Genomic DNA, 19196 nt, shown 5'->3' on the forward strand with positions numbered 1-19196 from the left:
CTTTTTTATGGCTGCATAGTATTCCATGGTGTATATGTGCCACATTTTCTTAATCCAGTCTGTCACTGATGGACATTTGGGTTGATTCCAAGTCTTTGCTATTGTGAATAGTGCCGCAATAAACATACGTGTGCATGTGTCTTTATAGCAGCATGATTTATAATCCTTTGGGTATATACCCAGTAATGGGATGGCTGGGTCATATGGTACTTCTAGTTCTAGATCCTTGAGGAATTGCCATACTGTTTTCCATAATGGTTGAACTAGTTTACAATCCCACCAACAGTGTAAAAGTGTTCCTATTTCTCCACATCCTCTCCATAAATAACTCTTTACCATGTATCCACTTATGTACATTCCCTAGGTCTTAGGAATCTCCTGGATTCTTTATATTTGGCTGACAGAAAGCAAAGAAAGAGGGAATGTAGGATATCACATAGAAGGTCCTGGGTCCAAGTCTAGAAATGTCATTTGTGGCTTTCATCAGTCAAGATACCACACAGCCATGTGACCTCTTTTGGATATAATGGGTTTACTCTTTAAGAAACCATTGTTCAATGGGGTTTAGCATCTGTCTAAAACATAAATGTATAAAACTTTTTCAGAAATGTCATTATAAATAATTCTACAGAGGTATGCATGTTCATTAGCATCCTGTCATTAAAGTGGTGGTATGCACTGGAAGAACAGTAATTTTGGAATCCAGAAAGCTGTGTTCTTATTCTGTTTCTCAGGACTTCAGGAAATAACAGTTTGAGATTAGATAATCTTTAAGTAAATAATACCTAATTCCTTCAATCACTTGTTAAATGAGTGCAAAGCAGGTTCACTGCACAGTGGTTACCAGTTCAGCCCACTGCAACTCAGGCTGTAATTTCTATGATTTGTATGAGTATACTGGGATAGAATACTCACACAAGTTGAGTAAAGCAACTTTATTATTTACAGATAGGCAGAAAGGGACAGTAGAAGCCTGAGATTCACAGTAGGCCCATCTCCCAAGGCTCAGGAAAGCTGCCCAGGGCAAATGGACTCTCATCTACAGGTACCCCACCTCATATCATTGCTATGGGACCACGAAAAGTACCTGCCCTGGGTTTTATAACCTCAAGCAACACAAATCAATGGGTTAAAGTTTTGTAGAATATCTTGTCCCAGGAAGGACAAAGACAGAGACTGGGTTATTCTCACCTGTTTTTCTGTATTTCAGGATGTTGCATTCCCAGAGCATTCTACAGTTATTCTTGAGAACTGCAAGTGAGAAATGGAGAAGAACTGAGTTAGTCCAAGGCCACCATTTGAACTGTCCTGCAATTAACATTTATATTTTTCCACAATGATGAGTCCTCTATCATACATCTTTATTAAGGTATTGTGTAATATGAAGTGAAGATAAACTATCACTAAAATCAAATACTGATAAAAATTTATTTTACTCTTACTGGGCAAAAGTATACACCTCTTTCATATGACCTCTCTGTTTTGACTTTAAAGCCTTCTAGCCATTATACATTATGAAATAATGCCACAGTGATTAACCATTATTCTTTTGAAAAAGTAGATCTCCCAGTATTCCTTTTGAAAAGTTTATCATTTTTCATTTAATACCAAAATTATGATAAGTTCTAAATATAATCACATGTTATTTTAGCATCTTAATTAATTTAAAAGCCTCAAAGTTTTATAGTCAATAAGCACTTAATTAATAAGCACTTCACATGTGCTCAGTACTAATGTGCTTGCTATATATTGAGCAAAAAAGCATAATCATATGACATCATGGCATAATGTTTTCAAAAATATAATTGAATGCTTTATTAGACCATTATTTAGTCATGATTTTGGGTATGAAATAACTGGAACACACAAACTGGATAATTTGATAAGAACTAGAGACACCTTTTAAAAGTTATGTACAGGGTTTAAATAATCCAAAAAGGGATAGTGCAGACCCCATAGGGCTAGTAACACTGGGGGATTTTCCCACCTCTATACCTGAAGGGACAAAAGTTATTGGAATATGGAGGGTGAGATGATGTGCAGAGATCAACTAAAGGAATTCTGGTCTTTATACAGAGACACAGCCAATTCTCAGTAATATAATAGTGAGGGAAGCAGGGCAACCAATTTTGTCACTGATTTTTCAGAAAGTTATCTTCTAAAACTCAACTATCTGCAGTGGAATGTTAAATACCTCAAAAATTGTCAGGATTAGGGAAGTCAATGTAAGTTTCAATATAATTATTCTGTTGATGTTCACATTTAAAATAAAATGTCATGGTTTAATCAGAGTCCTGACCTCATTCTCTTCTCATTTTCTCTTCTGCTATTTCGCCATATAGACCAAACCCTACCTGTGGCTGGAAGGCAAGCGAGCTCATTAATAGCAGCTTGGTCAGCCTCCAGGAAAGTAGAATTGAGAAGGAGGAAAAGTGTATCTGCAAAGAAGTCAAACAGAAGATACCCAACCCAGAAAAGCTGCTCTGAATAAATGCTTAACCACACAGCTCTTGAGTCAATGTCTGGGTATGAACTTTAGCTCTTTTATTAACTGACTATATGACCTTAGGAAAAACATCTAACCTTCCTATGTCTCAGTTACTCTATTCATAAGAGCAGGTAATAGTGTTGGTTATCTTGTGAGCTTCAATAAGAAATAAATGTGGGAACATATATAAAATGCTTAGGACACGTCCATCACATGGTAGACATTTAAGAAATGTTGGCTATTTTTTTACAATATGGCATCACTAATAAGTCTCTCTGGTTTTCTTATCTGAGAAAGAATTGTAACAAACTGATACAATTCTTCATTGTTTGCTCATTACCTATTAGACTCACTTCTAATATTACTAAATCTCCCATCTAGTTAATACTTTTCTACATAAATTAAAACCTGTTCTAAGGAATGGCTCAACAAGGCCCATTCATAATAACTACAGAAAAAAATTTCTATGACATTTGTTCAAACTATTCACTGGTTTAAACCAAGGGGCAGATAATCTAATTGTTTAACTTTTTAAATTAATAAATCAGAAGTAGAGATTAATTGGGGGAGAAAGCTTTTGATAATGTATTAATTGTGTAGACCAACACATAAAGCTAGTTCTATTTATGCCTGCCCCATGCATATACCAGTGCATTCATTTTTTAACTACGTACATGTATATTGAGCACCTACTACATGGGAGATATAAAACTCAGTGCTGATCATTAAAAGATAAAGTGACAAAATTGGTCTATTATTAGAGAAAATCCTATTTACAGAGTAAGAACATAAAGATGAAGATAAAACCATCATAAAGTGTCATGAAAGTCCATTTGTGCAAATGACAAATCTTTTTGCATAAGGTGAGAAATTCTTTAGAAAAGAAATAACATTAGAGCTGGATCTTAAAGGATGACATTTTTAAGATTAAGTAATTCCTATGTTATGAATCAGCTAACCTGTCATTAAAAGGCCCTTCTTATTCATGTATTAGATTGAAGCATATTTATTTGCTACTTTTATATATCAAAATTATGGAATATTAGCAATATCATGAAGCTTTAAGTCAATGCATAAGTAAAAGTGGTATTATCCCGAAAGTTTTATTTCACATTTAGCTATACCTGTTCTATAATCTAAGAGTCAAATATACATGCATTGCAGAGATTTTCCTTTTTAAATTTAAGGGGCAAGGGGTACATTTGGAACCAAAGAATCCCAGAGACTAGGAAGTAACATGAATTATATACAGGTCTTACTATGTAATAACAATATCTACCTCAGATTAACACTATGTAAATCACTGGATACAAAATAGATTATTAAACCTCACCCTGACCTATGGGGTAGGTATTATTTATCCATATTTTAAAAATAAAGAATGATAAAGAGATATGTATCTTTCTCAGGTTTCCATTGAAAGGGGCTGAACTGCATTTTGAACCCAAGCAGTCTGACTCCAGAAATTGTGCTCCTGAATGTTGTACACTTTGATTCTTCGAAAAGCAAAAATGCAAATGGAAGCAAAAGGAAAGCATATTATGACATACACAGGTTGAATATCCTTTATCTGTAATGTTTGCGACCAGAAGTGTTTAGAATTTCATGTTTTTTTCTGATTTTAGAATATTTGCATTTACATAATGAGATATCCTGGAAATGAGACCAAAGTCTAAACACAAAATTCATTTAAGTTTCATATGCACTTTATACACACAGCCTGAAGGTAAATTTACAAAATATTTTTAGTTATTTCATGCATGAAATGAAGTTCATGTACATTAAACTATCAGAAAGTAAAGGTGTCACTCTCTCAGCCACCCATGTGGACAATCTCTGGCTGTTTGGCATTGCCATCATTCCTGACTCTGAATTATATCCTAACAATAAGTAATCATTTTCTTACACTTATTCACACAAAAGTCCTTAAAAGTAAACAATATCGCACACCATTAATATAGTGAAAAAATAACGTGTTTAGGGTAACTAAGCAGCACGGTGGCATCACCAGAATACCTCTATCAGCTGTGAAAGAGTAGCAGCAAACAACTGCAAGCGCTTAGTCCCTACCTGCAATGCTGTGTGTTGGTTAAAAATTACTATAAGCTAAACACTGTATTTTATTTCTTTTGGCGAGAAGAAACATCAGAAGCAGTTGGGGAACTAGGAAGTGGGTCCTCTAGGGAGAAAAAAGCATTCTGCTGTTGGCTTTAAAAAAATATTTCCTCATTAGTGCCCCCTCATTAATGTTTTTGTCTTCGAAGTTTCTCTTGGATTTTATAAATTGACATGAATCTTTGTTCTGTTATCACTGCCCACTGCTTTAGTTCTTCTATAAGCCCATTACACATTTTAGCCATGTTAGTCTACAGACACATTTCTCTGCACTGTTAATATCATCTTAATTGTTGTTATTATCACAATCACCTTGATTCAGAACCATTTTGGCTCTTTCACAATTGGGCAATGTATGCAGGGATTTTCTAGTTTTTGTTAACTTTTGCTTATCACTTTCAGCATAGAACTTCAACAGTTTTTCCTTCTGTTTCTTCAGGTGGTATATGGTCTTCATTCCAACACCATACCCTTCTGGAAGACATTTCACACTGAGATGCTGCTGTCCAGTCTCTCTAACAGCTTGACTTTCTGTGCTATAGATAAACAAAATGTTTCCTCATTTTCTCATCACTGTTACCCACTGGGATATCTGCAGGCCTTTTGACATTTTAACAATATCTTTACACCAAAAAGCAGAGTAAGCAAAAAAAAGTACAATGAGTAATGTCTGTTGCTTTCGACCCCTTTGTGGGCCATTGTGGGGAAACTGCCTTGGTGCATCCAGCCTACACATGTGCCATTTTATTACCCTTTGTGAGTGTGCTTGCATGAAGGTATCTGAGCATGTGCGGAAAAGGTATATCATAGCTGATGGGTGTTAGGAGGGTCTTTTGTCCCCTCGCGGCACTGAATAAGCTGTGTGTTGTGTACCTGTACTATCTAATCCTTCAATCGTTCATTCTATTGATTGCAACCTGTCACATGAGGTCAGGTGTGGAATTTTCCAACTGTGGCATCATGTCGATGTTCAAAAAGTTTCAGGTTTTTTACCATTTCAAGTTTCAGATTATTGGATAAGGGATGTTTAACCTGTATATATAAATGACAAATTTGAAACCTAGGTTAAAAAACTGTTAGGTGAAAGAAGGTCACTATAATGCCAAAGCTTCTTTGAAGCTTAAAATGTAGATATTAAATTCAAAACTTAAAATATTCTAGAAGTAATTCCATCATGGAGGACTAACCCTAGAGATTTATTTGTGGACTTTCATAATTATGTTTATAGCATTATTGTTAATAGAAACAGATTGGAGCAACTCAAATGTCTTTCAAGTGTGGTACTTAACTGAGAGCATTTTCTCTACCAGTTTTATTTTTATTCTTGAATACTTTGAGGCTGGGTTGACATCTCTTTCTAATACGCCCAATAACTTGAAAACACGTGTATGTGTGTTACTCAGTTCTCATGCTGCTAATAAAGACTTCCCCAAGACTGGGTAATTTATAAAGGAAAAAGTTTTAATTGATTCACAGTTCACCATGGCTAGGGAGGCCTCAGGAAACTTACAAACGTGGTAGAAGGGGTACCAAACATGTCCTTCTTCACACGGTAGCAGCAAGAAGAACTATCGAGCAAAAGGTAGAAGAGCCCCTAATAAAGCCATCAGATCTCATGATAACTCACTCTCTATCATGAGAACATCATGAGGGTAACTGCCCCCATGATTAAATTACCTCCCACTGAGCCCCACCCACAACACGTGGAGATTATGGGAATTACAGTTCAAGATGAGATTTGGGTGGGGACACAGCAAAACCATATGAGTATGTTCCTACTTTGATTTCTAACATTGAATGTTGCTGGGTAGAAGTCTAAGGCCAGGTTGGTTGCTCCCACTTTTAAGTGGAAGGAGCTCTGTTTTCTACCTACAAATACGCAGAATTATTTTTTCTATCTTGATATTCATTAATTTAGCTAGAATATTTCTGAGTTCAGTTTTTTGAAACATGTATTTTTCTAAAATGCTGTGTTATTTTCTATCTGTAAATCAGTTCAATTTTTGTATTAGGAATTTTTTGACTAACAAAGTTCAATAATTCCAAAATGTTCTAAAATTCCCTGGATGGTCCAGTCTCTCACTGCTTACCTTTTCAGCTACAATGACCTTCTCTCTCTTCTTCAAATCAGCATGGCCTTTGCAGTAAACCTCACTTCTTGAGTCCTATCACCTGGCTATCTCCTTCACTCTCAGGTTAAGTAAAATTGCTTTAAAGTTAAGCACCTTTTCTTCAATTTCAGGATAAGTGACACTTTACTGACCTCCAAAACCTTAAGATAGATTACATTTCACTATTAATTCTCTTTCACAGCATCCTGTCTTTGGCATTTATAGCACATGTTTCAATTACAACTATTAAGTTCATAAAATTATTTATTTAATTTATTGCACTACAACCTGTAAGATTATTCCACTATAGATTGTAAGACAGGGAGCATATCTGCTTTATTCATGTGGAATCTCTAGCATCTTACCATCTCACAAAGAGTTTTTGTTAAATGGACAAATCGATGCATGGATGGATGAATCTAATAATTTGTTAAACATATTCTTAAAATCTGTCTAATTTTAATGTCTGAAATCCCATTTTGATAGTTGTATTGCCTTTTTCACTTACTTTAATTTGGTTACTTACAGGCCATTAACTTCTTCACACTTACCAGTATACCTCCCTTTAAAAAAATCAGAGATTCCTACCACTGCACCTACAGACCAAATACACTACAAACCTAGTCCTTCTATTCACTTTTGTCTAGCTCCTTACTCTGTGCCAGTTTCCAGCTTGTGTGCATTCTGGTGGGCCCATTCCACACTTGAGCACCCGAGGATCTGAACACTGAGAGCAGCTTGCTTGTTCATCTCTCTAACTAGGACTAAGCCTCTAAACCTCCACAACATAAGAAATAATTCAGACACTTGAAGGTAAAATTGTTATCTTCTTGTTCCAGGCTTCACTCTCATTCAAACAGGCCTATGATCTCTATTTTTCTTTGACTTGGAATATAAATTATTTTCCCTTCTATTGTTACTGTCTTAATGAAAAAGAAGGGCTGATTATACAAGAAGAAAGCCTAATCCTTTAAATGCCTGGATGATTTATATCCATACTTTTGGACTCATATCTATCCTGTTTCTGTATCTGAAATGAAGGTAAACTCACAGCTGACACACCAAGAAAAATATCAAATTATTTATATCTCTTTAATCTTAAAAGCAGTTGTTTTGAAAAGCTAGGACAATTTTGGTGAAAATATAAGCTATGGGAATGGTTTTGATGACGCTAATAAGATAAAAGATCATGTTTTTAATATAAATGTAAATACGAGAAAATGTGTGCTCTTTAGGTGAATGCTTGTTATGATACAGTTTTCTTTACCTGTTTCTTCCATCTACAAACCACAAGGATGCTGATTTAATAATTTTATTTGTATTGTATTGGATGTTACTCAAATCATATTTTATTATCTTTATATTTATATTAAAACAACAAATAATCATGCCTCCCCCTAGTTATCTTTTAACTTGGTTCTGATGCATGCACATATCAAGGTGATATGGTTTGGTTGTGTCCCCACCCAAAACTCATCTTGAATTGTAGCTTCCATAATTCCCACATGTGGTGGGAGATAACAAATCATGGGGGCAGTCTCCCACATACTGTTGTGCTGGTAGTGAATAAGTCTCACAAGATCTGATGGTTTTGTAAGAGGAAACCCCTTTCGCTTGGTTCTCATTTTTCTCTTGTCTGCTGCCATGTAAGATGTGCCTTCTGCCTTTCATCATGATTGTGAGGCCTCCCCAGTCATGTGGAAGTGTGAGTACATTAAACCCTTTTTTCTTTATAAATTACCCAGTCTCAGGTATGTCTTAATCAGCAGTGTGAAAATGGACTAATACACAAGGCTCTGTGACTTCTTTCTGATTAGCATGTTGGCTTTTGTCTCAATATCTTTAAAACTAAAAAACAGTCCTCATCACATGTATAAAATCATAATGTAGCCTTCAAAATGTCTTTCAGAACCTGTCACAGTTAGAATTATATAAACTATAACAATTATCATTATATATAATAATTATAGTATAATTGCCAGCACAGATTTTGGTTCAAGATGACTTGAGTCTATATTAGGACTGCACCATTTATTACCTGCCTTCCACTGGGCAAGTAACTTCTATAAATTCCTAAAAAATAGAGATAGCAATACTATTGAACTCACTGCTGTACTGTGAAGATTAATTGAGATTAAATAAGAGAGTTAGTTATAGATGGTCCTCAATCAGAAATTCTCATGACTTCAATTGAATATTATGGTATTCTTGAATTATCCCAATTTACCTCAGGAAAAAATTAAATGTATACTCTTTATCAATTCCATCTCACTTCCTTTTTACTTATTCTTAGGACAACAGTGATTTTGCTGAAACAAAAAAGGAAAAAAAGAAAAAATCCAACTTAATGGGAGCTTATTTTAATATTACCCTTTTAAAATTTGTTAACAGAAAGAAAGATGTGGAATTTTCATGGTACATCTTCAGAATCACCCTAGGCTTGCTTGATTTAACTTTTATTTTAGATTGCAGACTTGGCATTATTTCAAAGGATTATATATTAGTAAAACTTTATATGTAAAGTTTATCTACAAACTTTGTACACTACATATCCAGTGATCGCAGATCACTTAAAATGATCAAGACCCTGAAAAAACCTCTTTACATTCTGATGCGTTCTCTGTAATCCCAAAATATCTTCAATCATGTTGATGAAATACACTTTGAAGATCAATCTGAAGCCACAGATAACAATCAAATTTTATTTTAAATGTAAACATTAACTTTTTAAAAAAAATTATTTCCATAAGTTTTTGGGGAACAGGTGGCATTTGGTTACATGAGAAAGTTATTTAGTGGTGATTTGTGAGACTTTGGTGCACTCATCACCCAAGCAGTATACACTGAACCCAATTTGTAGTCTTTTATCCCTACTCCCTTCCACCCTTACCCCCAAATCCCTGAGGTTCATTGTATTATTATTTTTTCTTTTTTTTTCTTTTTTAATACTTTAAGTTCTGGGACACATGTGCAGAACGTGCAGGTTTGTTACATAGGTATACATGTGCAAGGGTATTTCTCCTAATGCTACTCCGCCCCTTGCCCCTCACTCCCCAACAGGCCCTGGTTTGTGATGTTCCCCTCCCTGTGTCCATGTGTTCTCATTGTTGAACTCCCAATTATGAGTGAGAACATGTGGTGTTTGGTTTTTCTGTTCCTGTATTAAATTGCTGAGAATGATGGTTTCCAGATTCATCCGTGTCCCTGCAGAGGACATGAACTCATTCTTCTTTATGGTTGCATAGTATTCCATGGTGTATATGTGTCACATTTTGTTTATTTAGTCTGTCATTGACGGGCATTTGGGTTGGTTCAAAGATTTTGCCACTGTGAGTAGTGCTGAAATAAACATATACGTTTGTTATTACCCACTTTCTAAAGCCTACTCCTGTCAATTCGTCAAACTCATTCTCCATCCAGTTTTGTTCCCTTGCTGGCAAGGAGTTGTGATCCTTTGGAGGAGAAGAGGCATTCTGGGTTTTGGAATTTTCAGCATTTTTGCACTGTTTTTTCCTCATCTTCATGGATTTATCTACCTTTGATCTTTGATGTTGGTGACCTTCAGATGGGGTTTTGCGCGGGCATCCTTTTTGTTCATGTTGATGTCATTGCTTTCTGTTTGTTAGTTTTCCTTCTAACAGTCAGGCCCCTCTTCTACAGGTCTGCTGGAGTGTGCTGGGGGTCCACTCCAGACCCTGTTTGCCTGGATATCACCAGCAGAGGCTGCAGAACAGCAAAGATTGCTGCCTGCTCCATTCTCTGGAAGTTTTGTCCCAGAGGGGCACCACCAGATGCCAGCTGGAGACCTCCTGTATGAGGTGTCTGTTGACTCCTACTGGGAGATGTCTCCCAGTCAGGAGGCATCGGGGTCAGGGACTCACTTGAGGAGGCAGTCTGTCCCTTAGCAGAGCTCAAGCGCTGTGCTGAAAGATCCACTGCTCTCAAGCTGTGCCCACAGCTGCCCCTTCCCCCAGGTGCTCTGTCCAAGGGAGATGGGCGTTTTATCTGCAAGTCCCTGAGTGGGGCTGCCGCCTTTCTTTCATAGATGCCCTGCCCAGAGAGGAGGAATCTAGAGAGGCAGTCTGGCTACAGTGGCTTTATTTTTGTGCTGTGATGGGTTCCACCCAGTTTGAACTTCCTGGTGGCTTTGCATACACCGTGAGGGGAAAACCGCCTATTTAAGCCTCAGTAATGGTGGAAACCCCTCCCTCTACCAAGCTTGAGCCTCCCAGGTCATCTTTGGACTGCTGTGCTGGCAGCAAGAATTTCAAGCCAGTGGATCTTAGCTTACTGGGCTCTGTGGGCGTGGTATCCACTGAGCGAGAACGCTTGACTCCTTGGCTTCAAACCCCTTTCCAGGAGAGTGAATGGTTCTGTCTTGCTGGCATTTCAGGTGCCACTAGGGTACGAAAAAAAATCTCCTGCAGCTAGCTTGGTGTCTGCCTAAATGGCTGCCCAGTTTTGTGCTTGAAACCCAGGGCCCTAGTGATGTAGGCACCCAAGGGAATCTCCTGCTCTGCGGGTTGTGAACACTGTGGGAAAAGCGTAGTATCTGGGCCAGATAGCACCATCCCTCAGGGCACAGTCCCTCACAGCTTCCCTTGGCTATGGGAGGGAGTTACCTGACCCCTTGCACTACCCAGGTGAGGCGACACCCCACCCTGCTTCTGCTCGCCTTCCATGAGCTGCACCCACTGTCTAACCAGTCCCAATGAGATGAACTAGGTACTTCAATTGGAAATGCAGAAATCATCCACCTACTGTGTTGGTCTCACTGGGAGCTGCAGACCAGAGCTGTTCCTATTCCGTCATCTTGCCAGCCCTCTCCACTGTATTATTCTTATGACTTTGCATCCTCATAGCTTAGCTCCCACTTATGAGTGAGAACATAGGATATTTGGTTTTCCATTCATGGATTACTTAACTTAGAATAATAGTATGCAGTTCCATCCAGGTTGCTATGAATGCCACTACCATTAATTAATTCCTTTTAATAGATGAATAGTATTCCATCTAAATATATATATATATATATATATATATATATATATATATATCTCTCACAATTCCATCATAAGTATATTTGCTGTTCTTCAGCCTCCGCTGGTGATATCCAGGCAAACAGGGTCTGGAGTGAACCTCCAGTCATTATACGAAAAAGATACTTGCACATACATGTTTATAGCAGCACAATTCAAATTTGCAAAAATGTGGAACCAGCCCAAATGTCCATCATTCAATGAGTGGGTAAAGAAATATATATATATACACACACACACACACACACACACACATATATATATATTAGTGTGCAAGTATCTTTTTCGTATAATGACTTCTTTTCCTCTGGGTAGATACCCAGCAGTGGGATTGCTGGATCAAATGGTAGTTCTACCTTTAGTTATTTAAGGAATTTCCATGTTGTTTTCCATAGTGGTTGTACTAGTTTACATTCCCAGTAGCAGTGTAGAAGTGTTCCCTTTTCACTGCATCCATGCTAACATCTACTTTTTTTTTTTTTTTTTTTTTTTTTTTTTTTGACTATAGCCATTCTTGCAGGAGTAAACCTAAAATTCATAGGGAAGCCAAAAAGAGCCCATATAGCCAAAGACAGACTAAGCAAAAGAACAAATCTGGAGGCATCACATTACCTGACTTTAAACTATACTATAAGGTCATAGTTACCAATACTGCATGGTGCTGGTACAAAAATAGACACATAGACCGATGGAATCAAAAAAGAACCCAGAAATAAACTCAAATACTTACAAGTATTTGTGTTAATACTTACAAGTATATATAAACCCAAATACAACAAAGCAAGCAAAAACACAAAGTGGGGAAAGGACACCCTATTCAACAAATGGTACTGGGATAACTGGTAAGCCACACGTCAGAGAATGAAACTGGATTCTCATCTCTCACCTTATACAAAAATCAACTCAAGATGGATCAAGGACTTAAATCTAAGACCTGAAACTACACAAATTCTAGAAGACAACATCGTAAACACTCTTCTAGACATGGACTTAGGCAAAGACATCATGACCAAGAATCCAAAAACAAATGCAACAGAAACAGAGATAAATAGGTGGGACTCAGTTAAACTAAAGAGCTTCTGCACAGCAAAAGGAACAGTCATCAGAGTAAACAGACAACCCACAGAGGGGGAGAAAATCTTCACAATCTATACATCCAACAAATGACTAATATCCAGAATCTACAAGGAACTCAAATTAGCAAGAAAAACACAAACAACCCCACTCAAAAGTGGGCTAATGACATGAATAGATGATTCTTACAAGAAGATTTACAAATGGCCAGCAAACATGTGAAACAATGCTCAACGTCACTAAAGATCAGGGAAATGCAAATGCAAACCACAATGCGATGCCGCCTTACTCCTGAAAGCATTAACTTTTTTAAAGTAACATTGAAACCTAGAGTGACCTCCCTAATTTTGTCAATCTTTGCAGTGTTTAAAGTTTCACTGAAGATAGTTGAATTTTAAAAGGTTTATTTTTCTGAAAATCTGATTAGAAATATATAAATTCTATCAAAAGTTACCCTCGGGGAGAACCTATGCCATAGATCGTGTATGAGAAACAGAACAAAAGGAAAGCTAAAGGTAGAGACACAGAAAGAGCAAGCAAATCTTGGACTACATTAAAGAAAATCATAAGGTGAAGAAACATTTTGATGCATTAGCCTGTAGAGCCACCCATGTGTAGCCACACCTTCTACTCTTATAGCTCAGAGTATATTAGCCCAAATAGTCCTTTTATTGCCAAGGCCATCTCTCCAGAAGAATGTGATGGATCAAGAGCTGTGAGCAGCATTTCCTTCTTTTTTAGGGCTAGTTTACTGTGTGTGTGTCTGTGTGTGTGTGTGTGTGTGTGTGTGTGTGTGTGTGTATCAAATTTTATCTATCTATTCATCTGACGATGGACCTTAGGTAAGTTGTACATCTTGTCTATCGTGAATACTGCCACAGTGAACATGGAAATGCAGATATTCCTTCAACATACTGATTTCAGTTCTTTTAAATATATACCCAGTAGTGGGATTGACGGATCATCTGGGAGTTCTATTCTTGTTTCGTTAAGGAAGCTCTATACCGTTTACCATGATGGCCATACTAATTGATCTGCCTACCAACAAAGTACAAGGGTTTCTTTTTTTCCTTATCCTCCCAAGCACTTATCGTTAATTTTTTTGATAAAAGTCATTATAACAGATCTGAAGTAATATATCATTGTAGTTTTAATTTGCATTTCCCTAATGATCAGTAATGCTGAGCATTTTTTCATATACCTGTTGGCCATTTGTATGTCCTCTTTTGAGAAATGTCTCTTTAACTCATTTGCCCATTTTTTAAATCAGATTATTTGTTTTCCTGCCATTGAATTGTTTAACTTCCTTATATACTTTGGATATTAACCCTTTATAAGACACACAATTTGCAAATATTTTCTCTCATTCTGTGAGGTGTCGCTGTACATTATTTATTTTGCTTTCTCATTGTGTGTTTTTGATAACTTTGTCAACAGTTTATTAACTATAAATGTCTGGATTGATATTTGGACTTTCTATCCCATTGCACAGGTTGAAATGTCTGCTTTTATGACAGTACTATTATGTTGTTTTGATTACAATCGCTTTATACTAGTTTTGAAATCAGAAAGTGTGATGTCTTCAGTTTTGTCTTCTTTGCTTGTTTGTTTGCTTTTCAGGGAGGATGTGTTTTTCAAGATTGCTTTGACTATTCAGGGTTTTTTGTTGTCCCACATAAATTGTAAGTTTTTTTTTTCTATTTCTGTGAAAAATGACATTGGAATTTTGATAAGGATGACATTGAATCTGTAGGTCATTGGGGATAGTATGGACAAAATTTATACCCATATATATTTTGGGTATATATATAAAGGAACTGAAATCAGTATGTTGAAGAAATATGAATAATTAATTACAATATTAATTCTTAATGTCCATGAACATGAGGTATATTTTCATTTATTTTTGTTTCTTTCAATTTCTTTCATCAGTGTTTTACAGTTTTAAGTATACAGGTCTTTTAACCAAAAGTTATTCCTAGGTATTTTGTTGTTGCAGTTGATATTTTAAATGGTATTGTTTTCTTAACTTTCTTTTGGGATAATTTATTATTAGTATATAGAAATGCTACTGATATTTGTATGTTGATTTTGTATCCTGCAATTTTAATGAATTCGTTTATCAATTCTAATAATTTTTTGGTAAAGTTTTTAGAGTTTTCTCTATATAAGATTATGTCATCAGCAATGTATTAATTTGAAAGACATTACGCTAAGTCAAATAAGCCAGGCAGCGAAAGACAAATAGTCCATGACATGACTTATACATGGACTCAAAAAAGTTGAACTCATAGAAGTAGAAAATAGAATGATAGCTACCAGGGTCTAGAGGTGTTGAGGAGGGTGGTAGGGGGAGTTTTTGACCAAAGGGAACATCATTTTGGATAGACAGGATGAATACGTTTTGAAATCTATTGTACAGCAGGGTGACTAATGACAATAATATATGTATTGTATATTTCAAAATAAGAGATGAAATCTCAAATCTTACCACAAAAATTGTAGGAAAGTAAGGTGATGAATATGTTAATTAGCTTGGTTTCATAATTCCACATTGTATGCATATATTAAAACATCATACTGTACTCCATATATGTATAAAACTATGATTTATTAATCAAAAATGATATTAAAATAATACCAATTTAAATTTTTAAATAAAATAAATTATAGGCTGGGCACAGTGGCTCACACCTGTAATCCCAGCACTTTGAGAAGCCAAGGCAGGCGGATCACGAGGTCAGGAGATTGAGACCATTCTGGCTAACATAGTGAAACCCTGTCTCTACTAAAAATACAAAAAAATTAGCTGGGCATGGTGGCGGGCTCCGTAGTCCCAGCAACTCGGGAGGCTGAGGCAGGAGAATGACATGAACCTGGGAGGCGGAGCTTGCCATGAGCCTAGATGGCGCAACTGCACGCCAGCCTGGGTGACAGAGCGAGACTCCATTTCAAAAAATAATAATAATAATTAAAAAATAAACAAACAAATAAATAATAAAATTAAACAATGTACAGGGGGTAAAACAGCAAGAAACCATAGCATCTTCCAAGAATAGTCTGGAATGCACTTTGTCATTTATCAACTGTTCCCCATAATGATACTCTTTAAAATAAAACAACTCAATACCCACCTTAAGACATCATAAGCATCATAAGAGTGTTCTCATAATATATGGTGGAACCAGCCCAGAATTTAGAGTCAGACAAATCTGGGTTTAACTCCTTCCTACAATTTCTGAGACATTTAAAAAAAATTGTCTATGCACATTCGAGAAAGTTACTTAGGCTTTATTAGATTCATTTCTTCACTGTAAAATTGAAATGAGCTTCATGCAGTTAATACAAAAATGCAATTGAGATCATAATTCATAGGAATTGTACAATTCTTCCATTATGAAGCACATTCAGGCAACAGACTGATGAGGCCGATAAGTGGAAGTCCATAAATGTGCATAGGCATCTGCACTCAGGGTTATTTTAGGGGCTGTATATTATTTGTGAAATATTTGAAATTTTGCCTTATGGAAAACAGAATATAGGAGAAAGGGTTATTACAAAATCAAAGTTTACCATCCATATTGATTTGAACATTATCCCAGTAATCACAAGGTCAATAAATTGATCTCGAGTTACACTAGTTAGATATTTTATGTTTCACGTTGCAAATGTCACCTTGTCTAACTATGGCTAGAAAGAGTCCTGAAGAGACTTTAGGATTTGATCAGTTTAAACTTCTTGAAAAGAAATATTCCACAGTTGTGTCTTGCCATGGTGAAAATAGAAAGCAAAGCACTATATTCTTTTCTTCACAATGATGAAGCGATGCTTTCCAGAAAGATACTTTAAACCAGTTGAAAAAAGATAAATAAAATTGTTCATGGTAACATATGAAAGTGCAGATCTGTTTAAAAAATTATTTAAAAAATAAATCAGATCTCCTTGAAAGTGTTTTAAAACTTACATAGTCACTGAAAGTTCCCCTTCTAAAGTGGATGTATATCATTTGAATTTTGCTTTTATTGCATATGTATCTGTCTTAATTTTCTATTGCTATAACATAATTCCTGAGACTGAGTAATTTATAAAGCAGAGAAATTTATTTGGCTCATGATTCTCGAGGATGAGAAGTGCAAAATCAGGTGGCTATATCTGGTTGGCTTCCAGTGAGGGACTGGTGCTGCATCATAACATGGCAGAGAAGCAGAAGGGGAAGAGGGCTTGTGCAAAGAGACAAACCACGAGAGGCAGCCTTACTTTATAACCACCCGATTTCTAGAGAACTAATCTAGTCTTTTGAGGACTAACTCAGTCTCTCAAGAAAGATATTAATGCATCTTAGTGACCTAATCACTTCTTAAAGGCACCAACTTCCAACACTGCCACATTGAGTACCAAGCCCCAATATAAGATTTGGTGGTTACAAACTATATTCGAACTATAGCAGTATATATGAGTAATATTATTTATTGTTGGATACAAAATTATTCTGTTTCTTTTTGCAACTTCTTCACTAATCATTATATTGCTGAGGTTTTAAAGAATTAACTCTGTATAACGTGACATTGTATGACAAAAATTCCAGCTTATTCACGTATTTTCCTATTTTTCACAATTACAAACAGAATTGCAATGAACATCCCGGCACACAAGTTAGTGTGTCCCTTTAGCACATACCAGACTTCTTCATCTATGTTCTGTTGCTTAAAACAGAATAGCTGAATTTGATAATATGTAAAGATAGGAATTTATTTATTGCAATTATGGTTGCTGAGAAGTCCAAATTCCGGGGTCCACATCTGGTGAGAGCTTTCTTGTTGGTGGGGACTCAGCACAGTTCTGAGACAACATGGGACATCACATGGTGAGGGGGCTGAGCATGGTGCTATGCCAGTTCAGAACTTTCTTACTCTTCTTAGAAAGCCACCAGTTCCCCTCTCCCAAAACTCAGTAATCCTTTAATGCATTAATTTGAATCCATGAATCGATTAATTCATCCTTGAGGGCCCTGCCCTCATGATCAAATCACATTTAAAGACCTACCCCTCAATACTACTACACTGGGAATTTTCAATATTGCTTTGATATTTCACGGCCTATGCTCTACCACATACATTTTAGAGACTGCGTTTCAACTTATTTTAAAGATCTTATTGAATTTTTGTTATTATTACATTGAACTTATAAATTATTTTGAGAGAGAACAGCCATTTTTCTATCATCAAACCATCCTACCTTTAGATACATTACATCTCTATTTAGCTAGGTTTTCTTTTTAATTTTTAGGCCTTTTTTATTTTTTAGGACTGAGTTTTGTTGGGATATATATGAAAAGTAGTATTATTAGACTGTCAAGAAATGAGTGACTCCAATAAAAGATACAATGAAAGGTGGTTAATTATATAGAAACAAATAAAATTAGAATTTTACCTCCCAAAAGATGTACACAGTTTTACAAAAATTATTTCTAGATAGGCCGGGTGCGGTGGCTCACATCTGTAATCACAGTAATCCCAGCACTTTGGGAGGCTGAGGCTGGCAGATCAGGAGGTCAAGAGACTGAGACCATCCTGGCCAACATGGTGAAACCCCACCTCTACTAAAAAAATACAAAAATTAGCTGGGCATGGTGGCACCTGTAGTCCCATTCCTTGGGAGGCTGAGGCAGGAGAATCACTTGAACCTGGGAGGTGAAGGGCTGAGTGAGCCGAGATTGTGCCATTGCACTCCACTAGTGACAGAGTGAGACTCCTTCTCAAAAAAAAAAAAATGTATAGAGAATATGTTTGCTATTATTAATTTTTTCTTTTAAAAAAACTTTATATTCTAACAAGGTAGTCCTATTTCAGATATATAATTGATTGCTAAGTATGGGTCTTTTGTCGTTCAAACTTTTTGAATTTCTTAATTAGGTAGTAAAGTGTGGCAGTATAACTTCTTCAATTATTTACCTAAGAGTTTTCTTTTTTAGTTTTCTTATTTTATCTATTTCTCTTGATTTATTCCACTATCCCCATGGAAATGTTAATAAAAGTGACATTAGTAAGAATTTTTGTACGTTACAAAATGAAATGAATTGTTTCTAGCATTTCATTGAGTATGACATTGAATGAGCTATAGATAACACAGAGACAGAGAGAGGGCAGGAAGCAAGAGTTAATAACTGCAATAAAATTGATCATCTGATTCTTTTAATATGAATATTTATACTAATAAATTTTCTATTGCTTACAAGTTCGCATAGTCTTATTAAAATTTTTTGAAATATTCCAGAATATTTTGTAAATAAGTATATAGAATTTTGAACTATATCCAGATGATATTAGTCTGTAATTTTTCTTTTATGGTTTGATCTCTTATGTTTTCAAA

This window comes from Rhinopithecus bieti, unplaced genomic scaffold (assembly GCF_001698545.2).
Source record: "Rhinopithecus bieti isolate Rb0 unplaced genomic scaffold, ASM169854v2 scaffold_14937, whole genome shotgun sequence".
NCBI lineage: Eukaryota > Metazoa > Chordata > Mammalia > Primates > Cercopithecidae > Rhinopithecus > Rhinopithecus bieti.